At 44.3% G+C, this 27,184-nt stretch overlaps 1 protein-coding gene across 1 annotated transcript in view; it reads left to right on the forward strand.

Annotated features, from left to right (window-relative positions):
- The window catches only part of MYO16 (myosin XVI), a 459,340-nt gene that overhangs the window by 19,225 nt on the left and 412,931 nt on the right, over positions 1 to 27,184 (forward strand). The window lies entirely within an intron of this gene.

Genomic DNA, 27,184 nt, shown 5'->3' on the forward strand with positions numbered 1-27,184 from the left:
TCCCAGGTTATGTGTGGATGATGGCGTTGTCGCTTATATTATACGTGTGTGTAGGGATTTCACGTGACATTCCAGGGTGACTGTGATTTTGTTAAATCTCCATGGTCTTGGGGCACCTGGGCGGCTTAGTCGGGTAAGTGTACGGCTTCGGCTCAGGTCATGATCTCACGGTTCGTGGGCTCGAGCCCCACGTCGGGCTCTGTGCTGATGGCTCAGAGCCTGGAGCTTGCTTCTGATTCTGTGTCTCCCTCTCTCCCAGCCCCTCCCTTACTCTGTGTCTGTCTCTTTCTCTCTCTCAAAAATAAATAAACATAAAAAAAATTTTTAAATTCTCCATCGTCTTATATGAAGAACAGTTGTCAGTGTGGTTTTTGAGTCAAAGATGTCAAATGTCTTTCTCATATCTGGTCTCTTTCAGGGGGTAATTTCTAAATTTGATTTTCCTAAGTCCAGGCATTACTCTAAGTTTTCCACTGGTATTTTTCATCAAAAACCGCACGGCCATCTGAAACTATGCCTAAAGCGACTCTGTTTCCTGTACCCCACTCCCCTTTCTTTATGGAAAAGTCCTTTCCTCCCGCACCCTCATTTGTCAGTAACGGGTGATTTTTACCCCCAAAACTCCAGTTTCAAACCTGGCAGTTACTTTGGATTTTGGTGTTGTTTTTTTTTTCTTTTGTCTGAACCGATCATGAGCCTTGAACCTTGCAGATCTCACCAGTGAGTCTTGGTCACAGAGCCGACCCCCACCCCGCATTTCACTCACTGCTGCCTGAAGGGCTGTTGGAAACTTCTGTATTGCTTGCTTTTTGTCCTGTTACGTCTCTGTTTCTGATGTTTTACCAACTTTCATCATCCATTCACTCTTGAACTCCCCAAATGTATCTTTTCAGTGCATATTTGTGCCCAGGAGGGTGTTAAACGCTAGGGAGGGTAATCACGGGCACTAGCAGGTGCGGTCCTTAGCTGATGCGTGTTACAGCCCAGGATGAGAAGTCACCCCCTGGGTCTGGGTTTCTGATCTTTCTCTGTGTGCTCTCTCTCTCTTGCTCTCTCTCTCGCTCTCTCTTGCTCTCTCTCATCAGGAATGTGAACGTGAACTACCCGTTCTTGCTCAGCTCGTAGATGGAACCCTGCTCCACATAGGTCTTGTTTTCTCATAGGACAATTTCTGGTCTCTAAGTTTCGAGTGCAATGGTGGGAATCTAGGGGGGCATTTGTCTTCAGAGATGCTTCCTCCCTATAACCTACTTGCCGATCTGGACTTTCATTCCAGTGTCTCTATTTTGTGCACTGTCCGTACGCTCCCCCCACCCCCTCAAGGACCAGGGTCACCGTACCTGGGAGCTTGTTAGAAGCGCAGATTCGCGGGGCCCCATCCCACACCTGCTGAACCGGATACTGGGGGTGCGGCAGGGGTCTGTGCTCTGACACGCCCTCCAGGTGATTCCGTAGTTTTCGTTACATTCTAGAGGTTCTCAGTTGGCCAGGCTGGTCATACTTACTCTTGGCACCTACTGAAATTCTCTGCCCAGGGGACAGAGATGCTGAACAGTGTACAACCGATAGGATAGTGACACAGAAACAATGGTCCCTTCGCCAGTGACCCGGCCATCCCTCTGGACAACACGAGGAACCTGGCCTAACCCAGACGTGATGAGTGAACTCCCGATCTCCCGCCCGTCTGTGCTTCCTCATTCCATTTCTTACGCTGATCTCCATCTCAGAGTGTCTCTGTTGCCTTCCGCTTCCAAGGTCTGAGTTAAAGAGTACCCGCTTCAGGGATCTGTCTGGATTTCCTAAGCCAAAAGACTCAAACTCCTCTGTATGCCCACAGGCGTTTTATCCGTGGATCTAGAATGTGCTTGTTTGTATTTGCCTTCTAATAGAGTTCTTGGTAGAAATGCCTTCTCTTCCCCACTCTGTGCAGCTCAGGACAGGATTGCGTCTCCTTTCTGTCCCCAGCAGAGTGGCCGGCCTGTGAGAGGCTCGTAGCAGAAACTTCTTTTCCCTTCCCTCCCCTTGCACTTTTGCGGCTCCCAACGCTAGAAACGCAGAGCGCTACGGATGGACTTGGCAGTGGGAGGAGATATGAGAAACATAAGAAAGGAAATACTGCCCATTACAGTCTAAGACCAAAATCTCACAGGATGCATCTCTAAGCAGGAAGCCGGCGTCTGATAAATGAGCCGCTTCGTGCAGAATGGGTGCATGATATAAGTAGCCGTAATCCCAGCTCGCTCCACTTGCGTGATTCTAGAAGCCATTTGTGAACACTCTGGCGCAGCATAGATTTGACAGCAGCCTTCATTCCCTTCACAATTGAAAGTGATTCTATAATGAAACAAGATTACCTTCGTGTTCTAGTAAAATGAGGATCCCAAACACAGTTTCACGTCCGATTTGGATTTTCAGAAGAGAAGGCTTGAAGCTAAGCTAGAGAATCCAGGCCACGGTGTTCATCGTCTCCACGCCCTTTGAACGTGGGACACACGTGTGGGAGTGGCCTGCCCCCTGTCTGGGAGCCCTGGGGACGTCAGCATGGATTATGCCCTTGAGGGACACAGGAGGGGGTGTGTGGATGGGACGGCTGCTGGTCACCTCCAGGAGGAGACTGACCCTTTTCCACCCGTGGGAATGACGTAGGCAGGAGAGGTGTTGTGTTTGTCTGTTTCGACCACCATAAAAATAGTGCCACCCACCGGTGGCTTGAACTCCAGAGATTCTTCTTCTCACTGTTCTAAAGGCCAGAAGGTTCTGATCGAGGTCCTGGCAAATCCGGGTTCTGACGTGCCGTGTCCTCCCATGGCCTTTTGCTGGTGGAAGCAGAGACAGGGGTGTCTCTTCCTCTGGGTCAGGGCACCCCCATCACGGCAGCGCCTCACCTTAATTACCACTTCAAGGCCCCATCTCCAAATGCAGCCACACTAGGTTTTGAGGCGTCGACATGGGTTTTTCGAGGACACGGGTCAGTTTGTAACGGGTGTATTTTGGTTGATTGCTCGTGTCAGGACAACTGTGTTGGTTTGGGTCCATTGAAACACAGACATTGAGATGTGATGAGATGCGGAAGAGATCTGGTGGGAAACACCAGCGAGGAGCAAAGGGGAAGGACCCCGGGGTGGCTGGAAGAGACTTCAGAACGCGATGCTGGTGTGACCCCAGTTGTGTTAGCTCATTAAGGCCGCCGTCATCAACTCCCACGGGCCTGGCGGTCCAAACAACACACATGTACTTTCTTCCAGTTCTGACAGCTTGGGAGTCCAAGATCAAGGCATCAGCAGACTGGGTTTCTTTTTTCTTTTTATAAAAATTTTTAAATGTCTATTTATTTATTTAAAATGTTTTAAAATTTTTATTTAGTGTTTAATTTTGAGAAAGAGAGAGACAGACAGATGGACAGAGTGTGAGCAGGGGAGGGGCAGAGAGAGAGAGGGAGACACAGAATCCGAAGCAGGCTCCAGACTCCGAGCTGTCAGCACCGAGCCCGAGGCAGGGCTTGAACTCTCAGACTGGGAGATTGTGACCTGAGCCGAAGTCAGACGCTTCACTGACTGACCCCACCAGATGCCCCAGCAGGTTGGGTTTCTTCTGAGACATCTCTCCTTGGCTTGTAGATGGCCACCTCACTGCGTCTTGATACAATCATCCTGTGGTCCATGCGTATCTGTGACCTGATCTCTTTTCTTTTAAGAACACCAGTAAGATTGGACCAGAGCCCACCGTAATGACCCCATTTAACCTTTCGTACCTCTTTAAAGACCTTGTCTTCAAATATAGTCCCACCCTGTGGTACTGGGGGGTTAGGACTTCAACATATGAATTTTGGGAGACACATTCAGCCCGTCATACCAATGAAGAAGAGAAGGAAGCCAAGGAAAAGGCAGCAGAGTCCAGAGAATTCTCCGCTGGGCTGATGAGTGGGCCTCCAGAAGAGTCTATCAGAGAGCCCCACATCTCCCAGGAGCAGACCTGCCTCAGTGCCCTTGCCACGCTCTGTCATTTGGCTGGGAACAGCTCGTCAGAAGCTCTCCCTTGTTGTGATTTGGGCACAGTTTGTCGGGCCATCAATTTGCTCTGTTTTTTGCTACGTGAGTTATGAGCAGGCATTTGAAGGACACTCACTGCAAAGCCTTTTTTGTCGCGTGGTAAAGAGAAATAACAGAGATTTTAACGGTAAAAACCTGTAAAACTGGTATCAAGAATAGAGATTCAGATGTGCAGGGTGTACAGGTAGGACCACAATCAAGATATAAAGCAAAGCCAAGTGAGACAGTGTACACTCTCCCAAAACACGAACAGGGTCTGAATCAGAAGGTCTCAGATTCTGAGCATTATAATTTGGAGTCCGAAAGGAAGGCCAGTGTTTATTACTAAAACTAGCGGAAGCTCTCCACCAAACGAGAGCCAAAATGCAGACGCCGTTGACGTCTTTGCATCAAAATACTCTCAATTTTTATTTTCACTCATGTAAAACTCGACATTCTTGATATATTATAAAGTCAGTCCAGAAGTTTTCCAGAAGGGAATGGACAACTTGTCTTGGACGATTTGGATATTTTTGTAGCTGGCAACAATGGTATTGGGGAGGTACGGCATTAAGAGAGGCTGGAATTGCCTCCAACACTAGGGTTGGCCTCTTGGAGGGAAATGGAGTCATGTGTAGTGGGCGGTGCAAAACACAGGGGCATCCAGGGCACGTGATGTCCTGTAGAAGTGGCTGCTTGCCACACCTGCCCACCCCAGTGCCTTTGCTCTTCCCTGGCCGCTGCTGTAGGTTGATGCTATGACATTCCAATACTCCACCATTTTGGGCCAAGAATAGTTACCAAGTTGATATGATTCAATTTTGGTTTAGGTGCTTATTCTCAAATTTTATTTTATTTTATTCTTCTGAAAGTTCCTTTTAAAAAATGTTTATTTTGAGAGAGTGAGGGTGGGTACGAGAGGGGCAGAGAGAGAGACGGAGAGAGAGAGAGAGAGAGAGAGAGAGAATCCCAAGCAGACTCTAAGATGTCAGCACAGAGCCTGACACAGGGCTTAAACTCACAAACCTCGAGATCAAGACCTGAGCTGAAATCAAGAGTTGGACACTTAAACAATTGAGCCACCCAGGCACCCCTATTTTATTAAAATTTTCTAATATGTTATTGGAATATAGCTGGCACACAATGTTACATTAGTGTCAGGTGTACATGATAACGATTCAAAGTCTCTTTATGTTCTGCTGTGCTCACCAGAAGTGTAACCACCTTTTGTCACCGTACGGCGCTATCATAGTATCATTGACTATGTCCCCCAGGCTGTGCCTTTTATTCCCATCGCTTGCTTATTCCATAACCGAAAGCCTATATCTCCTACTCCCCTTCACCCATTTTGTTCATCCCCCCACACCCCTTCTCTCTGGCAATCATCAGTTTATTCTCTGTATTTATAGGTCCAATTCTGCTTTTTGTTTGTCTGTTCATTTGTTTTGCGTTTTAAATTGATTTTGATTTTAAATTTTTTAAATATTTATTATTTTGAGAGAGAGAGAGAGAGAAGGAGAGAAAAAGATAGCACGTGCATGCAGGGAAGAGAGAATCCCAAGTGGAGCACTACTTGGCGCCCCGATCCTATGAACCATGAGATCGTGACCTGAGCCCAAATCAGGAGTCTGACACTTTAACCTACTGAGACACCCAGGCACTCCATTTGTTTTGTGGTTTAGATTCCACATATGAAGACCATCATATGGTATTTATCTTTTTCAGTCCAACCTACTTCACTGAGCATAATCTCCTCTAGGTCTATCCATGTTGTCACAGATGCCAAGATTTCAACTTTTTTAATGACCATGTAATATTCTAACATATAGACTAATATATATAACTACATTATGTATAATATATATAAACTGCATCTTTATCTGTTCATCTATCAGTGCACATTTAAGTTGCTTTCATATCTTGGCTATTGTAAGTAATACTGGAGCAAACATCGGGGTACATATATCTTTTTCTTTGTATAAGTACCTAGTAGTGTAATTACTGGACTATATGGTGTTTCTTTTAAAATTTTTTATACTATATTTATTTTTGTGACAGAGAGAGACAGAGCATGAGTTGGGGAGGGGCAGAGAGAGAGGGAGACACAGAATCTGAAACAGGCTCCAGGCTCTGAGCTTTCAGTCAGCACAGAGCCCGATGCGGGGCTCGAACCCACGAACCGTGAGATCATGACCTGAGCCGAAGTCGGACGCTCAACTGACTGAGCCACACAGGAGCCCCTATATGGTATTTCTATTTAAATTTTTTGGAGGAAGCTCTGCACTGTTTTCCACAGAGGCTGCGCCTGTTTGCATACCCCCACTAACAGTTCGCGAGTGTTCCTTCTTCACCACAATCCTCACCAACAATTGATATTTTGGCTCTTTATGATTTTAGCCATTCTGACAGGTGTGAGGCAGTATCTCCTTGTGGGTTTGAGTTGCACCTCCCTGATGGTTAGTGATAGTGAGCATCTTTTCATGTGTCTGTTGGCCATCTGGATGTCTTCTTTGGAGAAATGTCTGTTCTTATCTTCTGCCCATTTTTTAATTGGATTTTTTTAAAGTGTTGCACTGTATAAGCTCTTCATAGATTTTGGATATTAACCCCTCATTAGCTATTTCATTTGCAAATATCTTCTCCCATTCCCTGGGTTACGTTGTTCTTTTGTTGATGCTTCCTACATTGTGCAGGCTCTGTTTGTAGTGCCTATACTTTATTTTTGCTTTTGTTTTCCTTGCCTCAGGAGTCATGCCTAGGAGAATGTTTCTAAGGTCAATGTCAAAGAAAGGACTGCCTCTGTTTTCTTCTGGGAGTTTTATTGTGTCCGGTCTCTTCTTCAGGTCTTTAATCTATCCTGAGTTTAATTTTGTGTATGGTGTAAAAAGTGGTCCAGTTAACTTCTTTTGCATGTAGCTTTCCAGTTTTCCCAACGCCATTTGTGGAAGAAGAAACTTTCTTTTCCCCATTATATATTTTTGCTTCTTTTATCACAGATTGGCCATATAAGCGTGGGTTTATGTCTGCATTTTCTGTTCTGGTTCATTGATCTGTTTATCTGTTTTTGTGTCAGTATCAGACTGTTTTGATTGCCATGGCTTTGAAGTATGTCTTGAAATCTGGGATTGTGTTATCGCCAGCTTCATTCTTCTTTCTCGATTGCTTTGGTTATTTATTGCTTTCATTATTTAGGGTCTTCTGTGGTTCCATACAAATTTTAGGATTATTTGTTCTAGGTCTGTGAAAGTTGTTGTTGGTATTTTGACAGGGCATGCATTAAATCTGTAGATCGCTTTGGGCAACACAGATATTTTAATATTTGTTCTTCCAGTCCTTGAGCATAGAATATCTTTCCATTTGTTTGTGTCACTTTCAATTTATCAATGCTTTATCATTTTCTGAGTAGAGATCCTTCACCTCCTTGGTTAAGTGTATTCCAAAGTATTTTATTCTTTCTGGCGCAATTGTAAATGGGATTGTAAAAGGAGATATATCACTTTTGGACCTCTCCCCTTAATAAAGATTCATTTATAATGACTGATTTTTTTTTTCCAATTTTTTTAATGTGTATTTATTTTTGAGGGACAGAGAGAGACAGAGCATGAGTGGGAGAGGAGAAGAGAGAGAGGAAGACACAGAATCTGAAGCAGGCTCCAGGCTCTGAGCTGTCAGTACAGAGCCTGATGCGGGGCTCGAACTCATGAACTATAAGATCATGACCTGAGCCAAAGTCAGATGCTCAGCCAGCTGAGCCACCCAGGCACCCCTGTAATGACTGATTCTCTGCTATGGAAGAATACTAGGCAGCTAACTAAGGAGTTCCTTTAAGTATAGGTGATGTACACAACCAAGTATAACCAGAACATAAAACCTCCTCCTCTGTTAATTAGTAGACTAACTGCAATGTTTTGGTCACAGACATGGCAAAGGTGCTTATGGGTAAGTCCCTGACCTGGCTTTTGGGTCAAGTTTCTGATACCCCAGGTAATTATAGTCACAGACTCTCCTATGTATTCCACGCGGATGCTTTCTTCACATTGAACCACACTGGACTGATCAGAGCTGATCTTCCAGATGCAGAAAACATCAGCCTCAAGTTCAGCTTTCCTGGCTCCTCTGGGATTGCGCTTGGTGTCCATGTGCAGCCTGTTATTTGTGGCCTGCATGCATTTCCTACCTTTGTAGCTGGGAGGAGTTGAAAAAAACATTGAATGTAGAAAGAGAATCTAAAAAGAACTTTGTGGACTCGAGCAGAGAACTTAATCCACCAGTGGGGAAATTAGTAGGGGCAACTGTAGATTCCAAAATAACATGGCTCACTTTGGAAGACGTGGTTTGCTGTGATATTAGTGTTCAGCCTTCCCCAATTAATAAAATCAAAGGCTGCATTGATAAAAGTACAGTTTCTTAACCAAGAGGGGCAGACGTTCAAGGGTAATGTAAATTAATATGGGGGCCTTGGTGCATAAAGATGGAGAAGCTCGCCAGGACCGTGAGAACGATGAGGGGCCTAAAACCATTTTAGGGAGGACGAGACAAAGAGAGAAGTGTGTTTGGCCAAGGGAAGAGAAGGTTCGAACAGGGTAGAATGGCTCTGATTATTTGACGTATTGCCATGTGGAACTTATTCCTGTAGCTTATCTTGTGACTTAGACTCGTTCTCAATGGGATCCAACGGTTATAGAAAACCAGGGGGCTGACAGTGAGTGGAAACATTTTTTTGTTTGTTTGTTTTTGTTTTTGTTTCTGCTTTACCTAAGGAAGCAATTTCGTGTATTCAGAACAGTCTGCTTGGGAGGTGGTGTACAAGTTAGGCAAGTTAACTAAACTTTCATCTAACACCTTGCAGTGGGGGCTGAGAATGGCACCTGTGTTTTCACAAAATGTAATGAATTCTGTGCGTGACTTCGTCATTTTCCTGGTCTGTGTATGAGCCAGCTCTCGCCTCACTCCCCACTGCTTTCTCCACATATTGTTTAAAACCCTCACTTTTCAGGTAAGAATCCAGTGCCTTCTGCAAGATACACTCAAATCCTTTCCACGGAAAGGTGAACGTTGAGGCCCCCGTGTAGGATGGTAGAACGCAAAGGGAAAATGCCCGTGTAGGACCTTCTGTGAATGCCTCCGGCTCCGGGGAAGGCTTGGGACATGGGCTTGTCCTCTGTGTCTGTCTCTCCCTCACCTTTTCCTTCTTGTCTCTGGTTTCTACTCTTCTGCAAATCATTAAAACCCCTGCTGGTTTTTTTTTCCCAAGGGAGTCATAAAAGAACGTGAACACCAGAAAGCGAAGATTCTAGGGGTCACCCTAGCGCCTGTCCGTTGCCCATTCTGTTCTTTTTCGTGATTAGAACCTGGTGCTAAATCCTCATGTTCAGATGTCTCTCTGTCTCTCTCCATTTCTGTGACACGCGTGCACACACATTTATGCACACTGACCTCTGTTAATCATTTGAATTCATCTTTAAAAAGATTAATTAATTCAGGGGCGCCTGGGTGGCTTAGTCGGTTAAGCGTCCGACTTTCACTTAGGTCACGATCTCGCAGTTCGTGGGTTCGAGCCCTGCGTCGGGCTCTGTGCTGACTGCCAGCTCAGAGCCTGGAGCCTGTTTCAGTCTGTGACTCCCTCTCTCTCTGACCCTCCCCTGCTCACTCTGTCTCTCTCTCTCTCTCCTAGAAATAAATAAAACATTGAAAAAAAAAATAAAAAAAAGATTAATTCAAAATATATTTCATCTATCAAGACTTCCTGTTTAATGTAAAGTGTTAAAATGGTGTTTTGTAATAAATGGGGTTAACCGGGAAATCGTTGTACAGGCCTTTGCAGAATTGAGTGAATTAAATACAAGTCAGAGCACTTAAAACTCTTTTTATAAAATGTTTACAGTGTCAGCCTTGAAGGAAAGTTCTCAGGCTGATATATGCCACCCCCATAGTGCAAAATCATTCTCCTCACTGCATAATTTTTTTTTCTTATTTTAGTAGTGTATATAATTTGAAACATAAAATAAGACAACTCAGGGTGTCTGGGTGGTTCAGTCGGTTAAGCGTCTGACTCTTCATGGTGGCTTGGATCATGATCTCACGGTTCGTGAGTTTGAGCCCCACGTTGGGCTCTGTGCTTAATGGTGAGGAACCTCCTTGGAATTCTCTCTCTACCCTGTCTCTCTGCCCCTCCCCTGCTTACACTTTCTCTTTCTCAAAATAAATAAACTTTAAAAAATTGTTAAAATTGGCTCATGACAAAGTATTCACAAATACGCTTTAAAATTTTTTTAATGTTTATTTTTGAGAGACAGAGAGAGACAGAGTGTGAGCGGGGAGGGGCAGAGAGAGAGGGAGACACAGAATCTGAAGCAGGTTCCAGGCTCCGAGCTGTCAGCACAGAGCCTGATGAGGGGCTCCAGCTCACAAGCCGTGAGATCATGACTTGAGCCTGAGTCGGACACTGAACCCATTGAGCCATTCAGGTGCCCCCAAATATACTTTTTGTAATCCACACTTTGAGTTGTATTCTGATTTCTCAAATAAGTAGTTCTTTCAGTGTTGATTTAAAATCACTTTTTTACTTTTTTTAGATCTTTATTATAAAACCAGAGCAAAAATGTCTATTGAAAGTAACAACTAGATTGTTGGTATGATCCAGTTAGATTAAACAAAAACTCCTTTGGGAGGAAAAAGAAAAATAAACAAAAGTATTTTAAAGGGTAGGCAAGTTAGACAAGACTAGAATGTTACACATTTATGCCAACTATCACTTTAACACAAAAGATGTCAAAGCAAACAGTATATCTGTATAATAGAAGACAGTCATTTTTTGTCTACAATTTTTTTTCCCTACATATGCTCTGTAGACGGTGTTCTACATAATTATACCAATTTCATAATTAAATTGCTTGAACTGATTGCTCTGATAGTCAGGCGTGATTGTAATCAGTGAAATTAAGCTGATCACATTAGCACAAAATACTGGATTTTGTGTGTGTGTGTGTGCGCACGCGCACACACACGCACACACACACATACTCATGTAATCATGCACGTTTGGGCTTCTGTGCACAAGACTTTATTTTCAGAGTGTCCCTTCGTTCCCACCAATGGCCACCTGTGCTTGGACTGCTGATAGAGTGGCCGTTTCTTCACCTTCCCCGCGGTGTAATCTGGTGGTTTTGTGCCTGGCCCCGTTCCTGTGCCACTTTACGTTCCCACTCTCTCCGTATCCCACTGCTTCCCTGACGTTGTCTCAGCCATTCCATTCTGTAGGAATGTGACATGCCTGTTCTCTTTCAACTCTCCCTTTAATCCCTTAATCCTCTGGCTAGCTGCCTATCTTCACTGTCAGCTCTACTCTGAACTGTAGCTTCCAGTGTCTTCCAGAAGCTTCAAAAGCTAGTCTTGTGATCCAATGAAAATAAAAATCTACCTTTTTCTTACTTTGGGGCTTCAGTGTTTTTTTTTATTACACATATAGAAACCCTAGAAAATGTTCATTATAAATACTTTTTTTTTAACCTTGGGTGTGTGATAACGATCTGGTTAGAAAATACAAGATGGTAGCCCGGTATAAAAATGAAACTTCTTGAAACTTCAGAAGCCAGAGTCTGAATGCACCAGATCAAAATTTGATGCAGTGATGAACAATATGTGGGCCAAGCCGGAAGTCTGAACATTGTGTAAATAATTGTTATAAGATGGTGTTGTTCGGACTGATGACGACAGAGAACTTACAGTCTAAGGAAACTGGGACAGGATTGTGGGGTTTAGTGTTGTACGAGCCATCCCACCAGTGATGCCAGTGCTCTGGGAAAGGAAGAGTGTGGAGGCCACATTTCATGCCGTGGGCTCACTCAAGTGGCCACTGGATTCATAAGCTTAAAAACTACACTTGAGGGGCACCTGGGTGGTTCAGTTGGTTGATTGTCTGACTCTTGATTTTGGCTCAGGTCATGATCTCTTGGTTTGTGAGTTTGAGCCCTAAGTTGGGCTCTGCGCAGTCAGTGTGGAGCCTGTATGGGATTCTCTCTCTCTCTCTCTCTCTCTCTTTCTCTCTCTGTCCCTCCTCTGCTCTCTCTCTCTCTTTTTTATTAAAAAAATTTTTTTAGTGTTTTATTTACTTCTGAAAGAGAGAGAGACAGTGTTAGCAGGAGAGGGTCAGAGAGAGAGGGAGACACAGAATCTGAAACTGGCTCCAGGCTATGAGCTGTCAGCACAGAGCCAGACATGGGGCTCAAACCTATGAACTGTGAGATCACGACCTGAGCTGAAGTCAGATGCTTAACCGACTGAGCCACCCAGGTGCCCTGCTCTCTCTCTCAAAATAAACTTAAAAAAATACATTAGAATTTAGTTAGGTGTTCAACTGATTTCCAGAAAGGCAAGGTCTTCCTAAAATAGATCAAATGCCATGGATTTACTTTATTTAAGTTCCTATCTTAAAGCTGGCCATGGATCTCAGAGTTACATAACTGTGTGCCTCCAGGACTGTGTTGGGGACATGACATCAGTGTGACTAAGTGTCTGCTCATGGCACTTATGTGTTAATATCAAATTGATGTTTGTAATATAGAACATTTCTGAAAATATGTAAAACTTGGAATTGTTCTTTTAAGGAAACACTATATAACATGTAATATCACCCCCAAAGACACATTCTCAGAAAGGAGTGAAAATGGGGAGGTGAGGGGAGCTTCAGTTTGGGAATTACCTCTTAACTTCACTAAGGCTTAAGCCCCAGTTAGCGCTATACTCTGATGTGACTGAATACTCTTCTGTGTCCTCAGTCCCCATCCCCCATTTGTAAAATAATGATTCTTATGGTAATGGTAGGTTTTTATTAGTTTTCACATGCCGAGGTATTGACAGATTATTATTTATACAGACTTTTCAATTTTTTTTTTACGTATCTGAATCAGAGTCAAGCTCTAGTGTTGACACGTGTGGACTTGAGAAACTTTGGTATAATTCTGTGTCGAACGTGTTTTCAGGTAACGGCCGAGCAACTGGGTGTGTGTGACCCTTAAATAAGGGTGAGGCTGGGAGAATTGTGTGACGCTACTTCATTTCTTCCTTTCAGAAAGGACCCGCTTTTTGTATGTGGTCTGTCCACGTTTGGCCTTTTGGGTTGTAGCTTGAATAACAGAAGGAAAACCAGCAGAGAACAGGATGGTCTGGTTAGGTTGTGCAGAAAAGTAACGGGGAGGCAGAGAGAGAGGGAGGGAGGGTGGGGGAGAGAGAGAGAGAGAGAGAAAGAGAGAGAGAGAGAGAGAGAGAGAAGGAGAAGAAGAAGAGGAGGAGGAGGAAGAAAAGATGATGATGAAGGGAGATCATTTGGGTTTTGCTGTTTGTTTTTTATAAGGATTTATTTCCTCTTGAGTCCAGACTGATAGAAGATGTCGCTGTTCAGTAATCTGTCATTTCCTTCATTGTTCCAGTTTCCAGCTAAAGCTGGAAACAGTGTTCTGCTGTTGTCATTTTAGGGAGTTTGGGGTTGAAGACAGATGACTTTTATGATCCATGACACTAATTGGTTTTATATTTGATGACGATCAGGAGGGAGGAAAACACCCAAGACTAACCCCACTGTCGCACATGTGAGCTTTCAGGAAAGCAGGGCACAGCCCTTGGCTTAGAGCTGCCAGCGGCCACCTCAGGACAAACGCCCATTTATCTTCAGTGTCTCTACACTAGAGGTGCCGCTTCCAGGGACAACATTTTGAACTATCCCTGAAGCTCAACTCATTTTTACCCTGGCTGCTGACTTCTTTGACCTCTTCACATTTAATAATGAATTTTTAAACAAAGGACATGATGAATCAAATGTAAATGCTCAATATGGGATTCAGCGAAGTCAGACGTGGACACCAGGAAAGGGCTGCTCTTTCAAGAATGATTTCCATCATGCATGCCTTCCAGTTCTTTGAGTTTTCATCAAACAGAAATGTCCTGGGCACCTCAGAGACTCACCGAGCTACTTGCTATTCATCATGGTAACTTCATTGGTGTGCATAGTACTGGATTTCCAAAAATGTTTAAGAGACATGCTGAAAACTGGTTAATCAAAAGTAAAGTTTTCCACATGCAGAGGCATTAAATACTGTTGTTGTTGGGTTTGTAGGGTGGTCCTTCCGTGGGAACACCTAATACCGAGAGACAGATAATTCTGCTGGCTTCTGCGGTCATGTGCATCCTGGGAAGGGGTGGGCTCACTCGGTTTTGTTGAATGCTGAAGCCTCTGGCAAGTCTTGAAATTGGAATTGATAATTTCCTAAGGGGCAGCATTAATCTCTCTGCCTTAATGCGTCACACGGTACATATTTTTCTACATGAGCTTCTCTGGGGACAACAGTTATAAATGCTTAATGGGGCATATGTCTGAGGATAAAAAAGAAAAATGTAATGATTAATGAGACTCCAAAAGGAAGTAAGTGGTTGAAATAGGAACCTGGGAAATAGTGGGGTGGGTCGAGGCACAGCTAAGAGCCTGTGGTTCATTTGAGACTGAGTTGAAATTTGTAAAAACTGGTGTCCATGGTGCTGACCGGACTAGCTCTGTGTGACCAGAAACTATACCTATAAATTCAAAACTATTCTGCTGAGATTGTTATGGGGACTAAAGTGTGCATATGGTTAGCCCATTGGAGAAAAAAAAGTTCTAAATGGACATTATGCAGATAAGAAGACTTAATTATCTCCCAAGGTTGTTCCCTTCCTCCCTCAGAATTATTGAAAAACAGTAAGGGGATTTATATACATAAAGTTACCTGACATTCGACTCTTTGTAAATACAGTTTTATAAAGCCTAATTGTAATAAAATATACGTGGCTTGAGAAGGTTATAAAGTTCAAGACATTACAGCAGGGAGATGGTGCCTTTTTAACTGTGTTAAAATACATCTAAAATAAAACGTCTCATTTTAACTATTTAAAATTTTTTTAAACGTTGATTCATTTTTGAGAGACAGAGCATGAGTAGGGGAGGGTCAGGGAGAGAGGGAGACACAGAATCCAAAACAGGCTCCAGGCTCTGGGCTGTCAGCACAGAGCCTGACGCGGGGCTCGAACTCACAGACCGTGAGATCATGACCTGAGCGGAAGTTGGACACATACCTGACTGAGTGTTTTAAAGTGTACAGTTTGGTGGCGGTGGGCACCTTCACAATGTCGTGCATCCATCGGCACCATCTCGTTCCTGGACACTTTTGCCACCCCCTGCCCCCAATGGAATCCATACCCATTAAGCAATCGCCCTCCATTCACCCCTCCCCCCACCCTAACAACTGCTAATCTGCTCCCCATCTCCGTGGGTTTCCCTATTCCTGATATTTCAAGTAGGTGAAATCATACAAAATGTGGCCTGTTGTCTGGTTGTTTTCACTTAGCATAATGGTTTTAAGGTTAATTTGTGTTGTACATTCCTTTTTATGGCCGAATGCTAATCCATGGTATAGATACAACCCCTCAGTTTATCCATCAGCCATTTGAGTGACATTTGAGTTGTTTCCGCCTTTTTGGCTGTTGTGAATAGCCCTGCCATGAATGTTCACAAACAAGTAGTTGTTCAAGTACCTGTTTTTAGTTCTTTTGGGTTAATAGCTAGCAGGAGGAATGTTAGCACGGTGATCTGTATGAACCATCAAACTGTTTTCCACGGTCACTGAACCGTTTTACCATGTCACTTGCAGTGCAGGTGGGCTCCAGTCTCGCCGCATCCTTGCCAATACTTGTTATTTTTTATTTTTAAAATTTACGGTAGTCATATTAGTGAGTGTGGAGTGGTACCATTGTGGTTTTCATTTGCTTTGCATTTCCCTAATGATTAATGATGTTTAGCATTTTTTCAACATTTTTAAACTTATTTTGCAAGAGAGAGAGACAGAGCATGAGCAGGGATGAGGGGCAGGGAGAGAGAGGGAGACACAGAATCCGCAGCAGCTCCAGGCTCTGAGCTGTCAGCACAGAACCCGACGCGGGGCTCGAACCCATGAACCACGAGATCATGACCTGAGCCAAAGTCGGATGCTCAACCGACTGAGCCCCCCAGATGCCCTGATGTTTAGCATTTTTATGTGCTTGGTGGTAATTTGTACATCTTCTTTGGAGAAACGTCTACTTAAATCTTTTAAAGTTTGTTCTCTGTGTTTGTGGGTCTCCTGGAATAAGTTTTTTTATATGTTGTGAAGTAATGGTTCAACTTCACACTTTCACATGTGGCTGTCATTGAGTTGTCCCAGCAAACACATTTGTTGAAGAGACTGTTCCTTCCCCCATTGAATGATGTGGAATGGTCATTGAAAATCTGTTAAAAATATATGTACGGGTTTAGAGTCTCCATTCTATTTCACTGGTCCGTATATCTGTCCTATGCCAAGACCACACTGTTTTGATTACTGTAGCTTTTCATAAGGTTTGAAATCAGACAGTGTGATGCATCTGACTTTCTTTTTCTTTTCTCTCATTCTTTTTCAAGATTGTTTTGGCTATTCAGGGTCCCTTGTAATTTCATATGAATTTTAGGATCAACTTTTCATTTTTGCACAAAAAGGGAATTGGGGTTTTAATAGGGATATATCATGGCTTCTTTGATTTGAAAAATGTTTTATTTATTTCTGAGAGAGAGAGAGAGAGAGAGAGAGAGAGAGAACATGAGCAGGGGAGGGTCAGAGAGAGAGGGAGACACAGAATCCAAAACAGGCTCCAGGCTCTGAGCTAGCTGTCAGCACAGAGCCAGACGCAGGGCTCAAACCCACAAACTGTGAGATCATGACCTAAACCAAAGTCGGACGCTTAACCGACTGAGCCACCCAGGCGCCCCTCACACACACACAAATTTCTGTTTTTGGAGAACAATTTTGTTCTCACTGATATTAGCTGCCATAGGTGGATTTACCAAAGAATAGTTATTAGTTAGTAACTGGGATTTTGAAATGTTAGCACTCATTATTTTAACCATACTAGAGCACTATTTTTTTCATTTTATACTCTTTTAGTACGAAACAGAACACTCAGTGAAATCTAGCAATAAAGGTGCAGCTGTGATTTATCAAAAGTAATTTCATGGAATCGCCACCGAGCAAACAAACTAGACCATTGTCTGTACCCCCAAATGCAAGGTTACTTTATCATTTGAAAAGTACTGTGATTTTCTATATAAACCAAATAAAGGAGCAACAGCGATATGCAGTAGATAGTGAACTTCTGTGAACCAATAAGAAAACATACAAAAATACACCATAAAACATTGGGTAGCAGACTGGGGTTGGCACTACATAAAAGGATATCCCAATGACTAATAAACTTACATAAGGATTCTTAACATTAATGCTGATAAGGGGTCTGCAAATGAAAGCCACATGGAGTTGGTTGTCTTCCCCGTAAGTAGGGCTCCATTAAATAGCCAATAGCCAGCATTGATGAGACTGTGGAATCACTCAAACATGGTAGACTGCTGGGGGGGGGGGGCCATGTAAAATGGTATAACTGACTTTTGAAAACTCTTACAGCTTGTAATACCTTCAAATCCCCATACATACTTTGTATTCTGGCAACTGCACTTCCAGGTACGTGCCTTGTAAAAATGAACGCATTATTTTACAAAAAGACTTGTGCAAGAATGTTGGGAACAGCTGTATTCATAACTGACCAAACCTGGAAACAATCTGGTGGTAGACATTTTATTCTTTCATGTATTGTCTCTTCTTGGACCAATTCTCAAGCGTTTTAGTTGTGATGGCGGTAAGGTAACTGGTATCTCTCCGTGTAATACTCCACTCTATTTTTAGCTCATTGAAGAATTAAAACATTGAAAAAAATTGTACCGCCTTTCCGGTTGCCTTCAGGGAGTCAGTTGCCCCAAATTGTCTAGGCTGGCAGAGCAAACTTTGCTCAGATGAAATTTCAGTTTTCAAATCAGTTTAAAAATCAAGAATGTCTACAATATAGGTGAAATTCGCAAAATATCCTGCACTCAGTATTATGTCTTGTCAGTTACATGGCGAGGAAGACTCGAGGTGAAATAAGAAAAAGTAAAATTGGGGCACCTGGGTAGCTTAGTTGGTTAAGCGTCCAACTTGAGCTGAGGTCATGATCTCATGGTTTGTGGGTTCAAGCCCCGCATTGTGCTCCGTGCTGACAGCTCAGAGCCTGGAGCCTGCTTCAGATTCTGTGTCTCTGTCTCTTTCTGCCCCTCCCCCACTCATTCGCACGCGGTCTCTCTCTCGCTCAAGAATAAATATTAAAATATTTTTTTTGAAAAAAGAAAGAATAAAAGACTATGACATAAATACTCAGATATTTCCCCTTTGCCTTACTTTTTTTTTAAGATGTAGGTTTTTGAAACTGGCTCGTAATGATTTATTTTTATTCAAGTAAAACTAACATACCTTGTTATATTAGTTGCAGGTATACACATGTAACGATGCGACGATTCTATGTGCTACTCCAGTGCTCATCAGGGAAGAGTAGAATTAATATCCTTCCCCTATTTCGCCCACCCTCCATCTCCCTTTGCTTTACTTTTAAAAGAGGGTAAATATTTGTTTTTCTTTTCATTTCAAGTAGATCACATTTTAGTAACTTTGAAGGATGTTTATGTAATTCTGTTTCTGTTTTTTTTATAACTGCCCTAAAATGTAAACAGAATTATAGATTAGTAGCAATGTCAATTGTGTGCCTCATTTTTTTTTACCATGTTTGGAAAATGAATCTTATTTTTTTGAAGCTAAGGCTACTTCTAAAATTGGAAATGTAAAGCACGTTTTGAAGTTATGTAATGTAAATTGACAGAGGATTAGAGAGAGAGAGAGACAATAAAAAGCAAAGCATGTGTTTATATCGTGTGCATTCTGGATTTACGATGCCCCCTTCGCGGTCTGAAGAAATAGGATGCAGTTGACTCTGTGTTATAAAACTGTCACTCTGAGTCTGTTCTGGAATATTCAGAGAGCCAGTGATTTAGGATTGGTTTAGGTACGGAGGCCACTTCTCATTCATGCCCGGCATATAAACACAGTAATATATGTTGAAATTCTATAGAACAGGTTAGTTTGATAGAAGCCTTATTTTTGAATATCTTTTCAGCTCCTTGCCAGTGATGGCCTTGAAGGGATGGAAGGGAGGAAAGGGGTTACAGGCAACATTTGAAGAGAGAAACGGCAAATAATTTTCCAAAAAGATTCACCTGATCCAGCCAGTGATTCGAGAACTACGAATCCCTCTAATATATAATAATTGCTTGTTTGTCTTCTGTCTTCACGCTTTGCTGCCCACAACCTTATAAACTGTATGAAGGCAGGAGTTTTTTCTGTTTTTTTCTCTGCTGAACCTCCAACGCCTGCAACAGTGTGTAGCGCGTACAACACATGCATGGCATATCTGTGCCATTAGTCACAGCTGCACAAGTAGGGTGGTTGGGGCTTTGAGTCAGCGTGGCCATGGCAGTCTTGAACCTCACTCTCACAACTTCCTGATTGTATTCAGATCTAGTTTTGATTGAGTTGAGTAGGAAAGCAGAACTCTTAAACGAATTGCAGAGTAAAAACAAAACAAAACAAAACAACAACAAAAAAACAAAACCAAAAACTAAAAAACACTCATTGCAAAGTAATATGAAGTTAGCCTTATCTGCCTGAGGCCAGTATGACCAAGGTGGTCCTCAGTGCACGTGACCGCTTCATCTCTAGTTCTCTTGCTAAGCCTGGAGCCATAACGGGGCCCTGACCCCATGGGTGTCCCCTTCCAGGAGAGTGGCAGGGGGCATTCTTGAATGTCCCGTTGCTGCGGGTTGTTGCAGGAATTTTCACCACAATACCTGGGGTTCGTTGTCTCGACGTTTTGAACAGGGAAGAGGTGGACACACAATGGCAGCAGACAGAACGTTATTAGAGTGTAAGATCAGAAAGGAAGAATACGAGCAAAGCTCTCTTTACGGAGAGGGGACATTAGAAGGTGAATGCCCAAGGACTGTTAGGGAGGGTCCTTGTTTCAGAAGGTTCTAGTCGGCCTTCCCCCCTCTCGTCTCCCTTGTTCTTTCCCAGGTTCTACTCTTACTGGCTGGATAGCTCTGGATGCTGGGTTGTCCATTCCTGATTGGCTCGTTCTCATTTTATGAGGGTGGTCTATAGCCTACTTAGGTCTTTCGTCAAATTCCCCAGGGGAAACCTGAGGGGCAGTAGGGTCTGTTACCTTGTTTAGAGGAATCTTCAGCCTGAGGGGTTTGCACTGTCAGACGCCCCCAGAATTGTTCCAGAATATGTGTATTTCCCCCACCTGGGGAACTCAGGTCCTCACCTTTCCCTCTCTGCCTACCAAATCCTATCTTCTCCTATCATAGGTAGACCTGCTCCAAATCAGAAGCAACCACTCAGTGTGTGACTGAGCAAATCCCCTGAGTACAGAACCCAAGCAGGTCCTCAAGGCGAGCTCCAGAACCCATCAGACCCTCTTCAGATCGTTGCGGGCTGGGGTGGGAGTAAGCTAACCACAGCCCTTTGGGTGCTGATTTCCACTGCTTCCCACCCTCCCCAGTATCCTAATCATAGAGGTTCTTTGGCCTCAAAAACATATGGATAATTGGGCACATCCCGCTTTTAAGAATCCGGTGACAGAACTGGGTATTTATTTATTCTTAAGTTCTGGGAGATGTCCTAAGCATAATGAGGGTGATCATCATTGCCTCTGACTTGGGCTCTGGCCCCATCTGAGGCTGCCCCATCCACTCGGACCTTGACTTCTCCAGTCGCCCCCAAAACCAAGATTCAGCTCAGATAGGTTTGGCTAAATATGTATTTATTGAGAATAAATTGTGTGTTCCGAGGGTTCCCGATGTGGCAGCACCAGGGGCCACGTCCTCCATGGCCAATTAATGGGAAAGGATCTGCCATGAATTCTTAACTTTGCCTCAGATCCTCTTGTTCCGAGTAAGGTGTTTGGAGGTAACTTTCCGAGATTATAAAATCTTAGCACTTTTTCTCAAAACAAATTTAGGTGGCCATCTGCACCAGAATCTCTTGGAGTGTCTGTTTAAAATGAAGAGTTTCCGATCCCATCCCTGAATGCCTCAATCGGTATCGGGAGGTAAGACTAGGGCATGATTCGGAAGGGGGAGGGGGGACATGGCCCCAAGTCTTTCTTAGGGGAGAAAAATGTAAGCTTACCAATGGGCTGTTGCCCTTCAGAGGCCACAGTGCCTGAACAGATGGACAGAATGCCTGCGCTACTACAGTTTCGTGGTAGAGGTTGATGGGGAAGAAGTGATAATGAGAAGTAGGTTGAGAATCACTGAACTAGAAAAACCTATTAAAAAAAATTCTCAAGTCAATTGTTCCACATCCTGGAATTTGAGGTCTACTTAGGGTGGGAAATCCGTCTGTTAAACAGCATTGCCATCCAAATAGACAAGCCGGTGGTGTTACTAGCAGACTTCCTGCGCTCCTGCTTTCTGCTTCTCTTCCCTATTGACTCATTGGAAAGAAAAACCTTTTAAAGCCTTTCTAGAAGACTATCAATTGTTATGGAAATTCCCACATCTACCTTTTTGGAAGTGTTTACATTGATGTTTCTATCATCCTTTCAGGGGCAAAAGGACCCCCCTGCCTTGATTTTTTGTTGTTATTCCTTGTAACTTTTAATTTAGAAATTAAATCAAACTTGCAGAAGGGTTGAGCAAAGAAACCAAAAACTCCCGTTACCCCGACTCCGCCCATCCCCCAGCCAGGCTTGCCATTTGCTGACATTTTATCCCCTAGGAGTTGTCTTTTCCTGCCTCTAGAAATTGCCTTAACTGGGCTAAAAACTAGCACCTGGGGGGGCGCCTGGGTGGCTTAGTCGGTTAAGCGTCCGACTTTCGCTTAGGTCATGATCTCGCGGTTTGTGGGTTCGAGCCCCGCGTCGGGCTCTGTGCTGACAGCTCAGAGCCTGGAGCTGCTTCAGATTCTGTGTCTCCCTCTCTCTCTGACCCTCCCCTGCTCATGCTGTCTCTCTCCCTCTGTCTCCTAGAAATACAATACAAAACAAAACAAAACCTGGCACCTGGGTTGTGTTATGTTTCATTTGTCCTTCCCTCTGTTGATTTAAAAAAAATTTTTTTTAAATGTTTGTTTATTTTTGAGAGACAGAGGGAGAGAGAGAGAGAGAGAGAGAGGGAGGGAGGGAGAGAGGGAGGGAGAGAGGGAGGGAGAGAGGGAGGGAGAGAGAGCGCATGAGCAGAGGAGGGGCAGAGAGAGGAGACACAGAATCTGAAGCAGGCTTCAGGCTCTGAGCTGTCAGCACAAAACCTGATGTGGGGCTTGAACTCACAAACAGTAAGATCATGCCCTGAGCTCAAGTCGGACACTTAAGCAACTGAGCCACCCAGGTGTTGGTTTTAAACATAACATCTTTGTGACTGTAGACCCGCTGTCATCATGAGAATCACGTGAGCATCACTGGTTCCTGTTCAGTGAGGTGTCACACCAGCTCACAGGATGCCCAAAGCAGTGACTGTCCCCAGGTGGCTGTCCAGTTTTTGTCCTATATGTACTGTATGGCGTCCACCCGGATAAATCCCAGTAATAGCTGGAGACTCCGAGTAGGTTCCAATTTCCAGTTGGACTCTTGGGTTTGGTCATTGTTGGTGATGGTGGGGACATTGAGTGGGGACAGCTGCATATTCAATGAAAACTCCTCAGCAGACTTTTACGATGTCTTTTCATCCATGTTGTACCCCTGTGGCTGAAGATTTAGAGCTTGAATGATTCTTTTTAAATATCAAATCATGCCCCGCACCCAGACATCTCGGCGGAGCTCTGTGGCGGCCTGATGACGAAGCCACAAATACACAATAAATGCTGAATCAGTTCCAAGCGGCGACACTATAAAAGAAAGCCTCAGCTTCATTATTCTGTTTGGTCCCCAGATGGCTGTTTTTCCTGAGGCTGTTTTCCTGCGGATTTCAGGATTTCATTGTCACAGAAAGACGCTGCCATTTCACTTGACTGGTGATTTGATTCTTGTCACTGCGAGGTTGCCATGAACCTGTGCCTTATTGGAGAAAGTGTCTTAACCTACATTCGGGCAGGTTTACGCAGAAGCAGTAATGGGAGGGCATTACATCGGATCTCAATTCCTGGTGTGATTTTGGAAACTCTCTATCCTGCTGCTTTTCTTGTTGAAGAATCCTTGGCCTGTCAGACCCCAAGTACTTAGAAAAGTGCTCCGCGTATGTTCGCATTGGAAAAGATGCACCCTCGCCTTTTTTGAAATTCTTTGTTATGAAATAATTATTATGCAAGTGGCGTTTTCTTCATTATATCTTTGTATCTAGGTTCGTTACAGTGTCTGGTTTTAGCCCTTCGTGGAGACCTGGAGTTTAGCTCACTCTACAATTTGTACGTGTGTGTATTTATTAGAAACACATGTTTATTTTGTCCATAGCTGAGTGTCCACCAGGGTCTTCAGGGGCAACCGACTTAGCGTGCAGTCGTGGTTTAGTTCAGTCCTACCTGATAATGTAAACAGCCCTTGGGGACAAGAGCTCAAATTCTATGTAGGGAAAAAATACGCTCTCATGGTCCCCATACCTCTGCTCCGTACGCTCCTGTGTGGCTGCATCGGGAGGGGTGGGACTTTCTCGTCTGTCACTGTGGCACCACGTTCTGGACGTTCGGGTGCTGTGACTGCCTCATTCCTGGATGTTCTTGGCCCCCTTCCTTATTGACCTCGGGCTGCCCCCCGTGGTATGCTCAGTTTACCCTCCTCCCCCCCCCCCGAGCGCCCACAATTACATTTTCAGGAATTTGCCAGTTGGTTGTACAACAGTGAAATGAACCCTACAGTAAAAATGAAAGTATATGAACAGTTAAGGAGATGGCAGTAAAACCAAGGGTAATACTCAAGCCTCGCCACTTCCTCACTAGTTCGCTGCATATTTCTCTCACTTAGACCCCTGAAGTCACGTCCGTGTGTTGCGGTGAGTGGTGGAAATGCCGCATGACTGTGTGCTGTGTGACACGCCGCCTCTGTCCAACCCTAGGTTCAGGGACATCACGTGACTGATGAGACAGGAGAATTACACCACGAAACTGGGCTTCGTTTACTGTCTTACTGCTTGTGTCGAATTAAGAAGTTTTGGAGGATGTGTTCAGTCAGGGCTATACTTACAAATATGTTGCTGGGGTGCCTGAGTGGCTCAGTCGGTTAAGCCGTCCGACTTCCGCTCAGTCATGATCTCGTGGTTCATGAGTTTGAGCCCCACGTCAGGCTCTGTGCTGACAGCTCAGAGCCTGGAGCCTGCTTGGGATTCTGTGTCTCCCTCTTTCTCTGCCCCTCCCCCACTCATGCTCTGTCTCAGTCTCTCACACAAATAAACATTAAAAAAATAAAAATAAATGTGTTATGTCAGCACCAAAAATGTGACGAAATATAATACCTTGTCCAAAAACCCAGGTCTTACTTCCACAGATGTCAGTCAGGTCCTTGATAAGTGAGTGACCTCTGACACACTTCAGGGGAGCCAGTGAACTTTCTGGAAAGGGCCAGATGGAAAATATGCTAAACTTCACAGGCCACAAAAAGTCTGTGTTGTTCATTCTTCTTGGATCTTTTGGCTGCTTTTTATTTTTTATTTGTTTTCTTACACACCCCTTTGAAAATGTAAAAATCATTCTTAATTCAAAGCCTTACAAAATCCACAGTGCAATTTGGCCAGCAGGTTTTACTCCCCCTTGGCTCTACTCATCAGTGTCAGTGAAAACACCCCCCAAACTGTCAAGGTCACATGCATTAATTATACCCAAGACTGGCTGTGGACACAAGAGTTCAACCAAAATCATCAAAGTTATTCTGTGAGATCAGTGTCTAGATGGCATTTTACAACAGTGACTCTTGTATATTTAATTATTTCTAAGTTGTGGGTTACACAGCCTTTGTATCAGTAACGTATAGTAAACACGTAAATGCACGTGTATCTGTCTATACAGCTCTCCATCCCTCTGTCCATCCATCCATCCATCTGTCCATCCATCCATCTATCCATCCGTCCATCCATCCATCCATCCATCCATCCATCCATCCATCCCTCCCTCCATTCCTCCAGCCATCCCTGCATCCATCCATCCATCCATCCCTCTGTCTATCCATCCATCCATCCATCCATCCATCCATCCCTCCATTCCTCCAGCCATCCCTGTATCCATCCATCCATCCATCCATCCATCCATCCATCCCTCTGTCCATCCATCCATCCATCCATCCATCCATCCATCCATCCATCCATCTTTCCCTCTGTCCATCCATCCATCCATCCATCCATCCATCCATCCATCCATCCATCCATCCTTCCATCTAAGCATGCCACTGCGCCCCCCCCCACTCCTGTGATTACGCATCCACATTCTGCACTCCACAAACTGCTCTCTCTGGACGTGGTGTCAGTGCCCCATAGACACCCCCCTGTTTGCTGTGTGGCTCCAATTCCCACTCTGTCTCCACCTGTCTGGTGTGTTCTCTACCCTCAACAACAAAGCTGTGCACACTCACTGCTGTGACTCCCAGCCCACTGCCTGAGCCTGAACCTGCTTTCAGAATTTATTTATTTATTGTTTTGAATGTTTATTTTTGAGAGGGAGTTAGTGAGAGAGAAAGTGCGAGTGGAGGAGGGGTGGGGGGACGGAGGATCTGAACCAGGCTCCGTGCCGACAGCAGCGAGCCCGACATGGGGCTTGAACTCATGAACCATGAGATTATGACCTGAGCTGAAGGCCACCCAGGCACCCTGCATTCAGAGTTTACACCGAGGGTAGGAACGAGAGACCCCTTCAAGCCTTTGTGTTGCCCTCCCCTCATCTTAGTGCAGCCGCTATAACGGACATACCATAGACCAAGGGCTTAACCAACGGACATTTATTTCTTGAAGTTCTGGAGGCTGGGAAGTGCAAGTTCAAGGTGCCAGCAGATGTGGCCGCTGCTGAGGCCAGCGTCCTCGTTTCTAGATGGCTTCCTTCTCACTGTGTCCCCACAGGACAGAGAGGCGAGCTGTGGCCTCGTCCTGAATAAGGGCGCTGCTCCCACCTGGGGGTCCCTGTCCTCACCACCTCCCTCATTTCTGTCTGATCACCCCCGGGGGCCCCACTCCTGACGTGGTCACCTTGGGGTGAGGCGTCAACACAGAAACTTGGGAAGGACGCACACATTCAGCCCATATTGCACTTATCTCATGAATCTTTTCATCCTTTGCTTGAAACCCCATGATCTACTTTGTTGCCCACAAACTGGTATCCAAATCCTGTAGCGTGAAGTACAGTGTCCTCCATGCCATGGTCCTCCGAGCCGTCCACTCCCCAGCTCACAGTCCTCACTGCCTGCTGCCTTGCCCTCATCACCCCTTTCGTGCTTGACACTCATCGCACACTCATCCCCCATGTAAATACTGCAAAATTGGGGTCCTTTATATCCTGTGCTTCCATTCGACAATTAAAACTCAGGAGGTTTTGAGAAAATTGAGAATAGACCTTAAGTTTTGGATTCTAGGATATGTTATTGTGGGATTTTGTGACTTAGAATAATTATACTAATAGGAATCACATGGAGTTTGGTACCCAGTGCCGAGGGGCGCGATGAACATGTACCGTAGCCCCCTTCCATTCTCTCAGGGCCCCCATGACCTGAGTCCAACGACTGTGTGTTATTTTGGTCTGATGGGACCCCGAGACACAGAGGACTCAGTCATTCTCCCGTCGGGGCCCGGCCTCATAGCCAGGTCTGTGGAACCCCAAGGCCAGTGTATCAGCGGCTCCTATTATGTGTAGTTCACCGCACACATGCAGGGTGACTTCGACTCAGAAATCTGACAGCATTTTACACATGTTGTAACTAATATAATCTGCCTCATACTGTATTTGTAGCGCAAGAGCTTGGCTGTAAAAACCGTAAAAGCACTCTATAGATACTAGTTAATTCAAGATGAATAATTTCATTTGCTAAAAAATAAACATTTGGGTAAAAGTGCTATTCATCTTCTGAGGAAAGCATTGCTACACATATTTAATTCACTTTCTGTTGTTGGCAATGGGCTTTTCAAAATTAAGGGTAAGAAGGAGCGCCTGGGTGGCGCATTTGGTTAAGGGCCTGACTCTTGATTTCAGCTCAGGTCGTGATTTCATGGTTCCTGAGTTCAAGCCCCACATTGG

Source organism: Hyaena hyaena, unplaced genomic scaffold (assembly GCF_003009895.1).
Source record: "Hyaena hyaena isolate Hyena2069 unplaced genomic scaffold, ASM300989v1 scaffold_22, whole genome shotgun sequence".
NCBI lineage: Eukaryota > Metazoa > Chordata > Mammalia > Carnivora > Hyaenidae > Hyaena > Hyaena hyaena.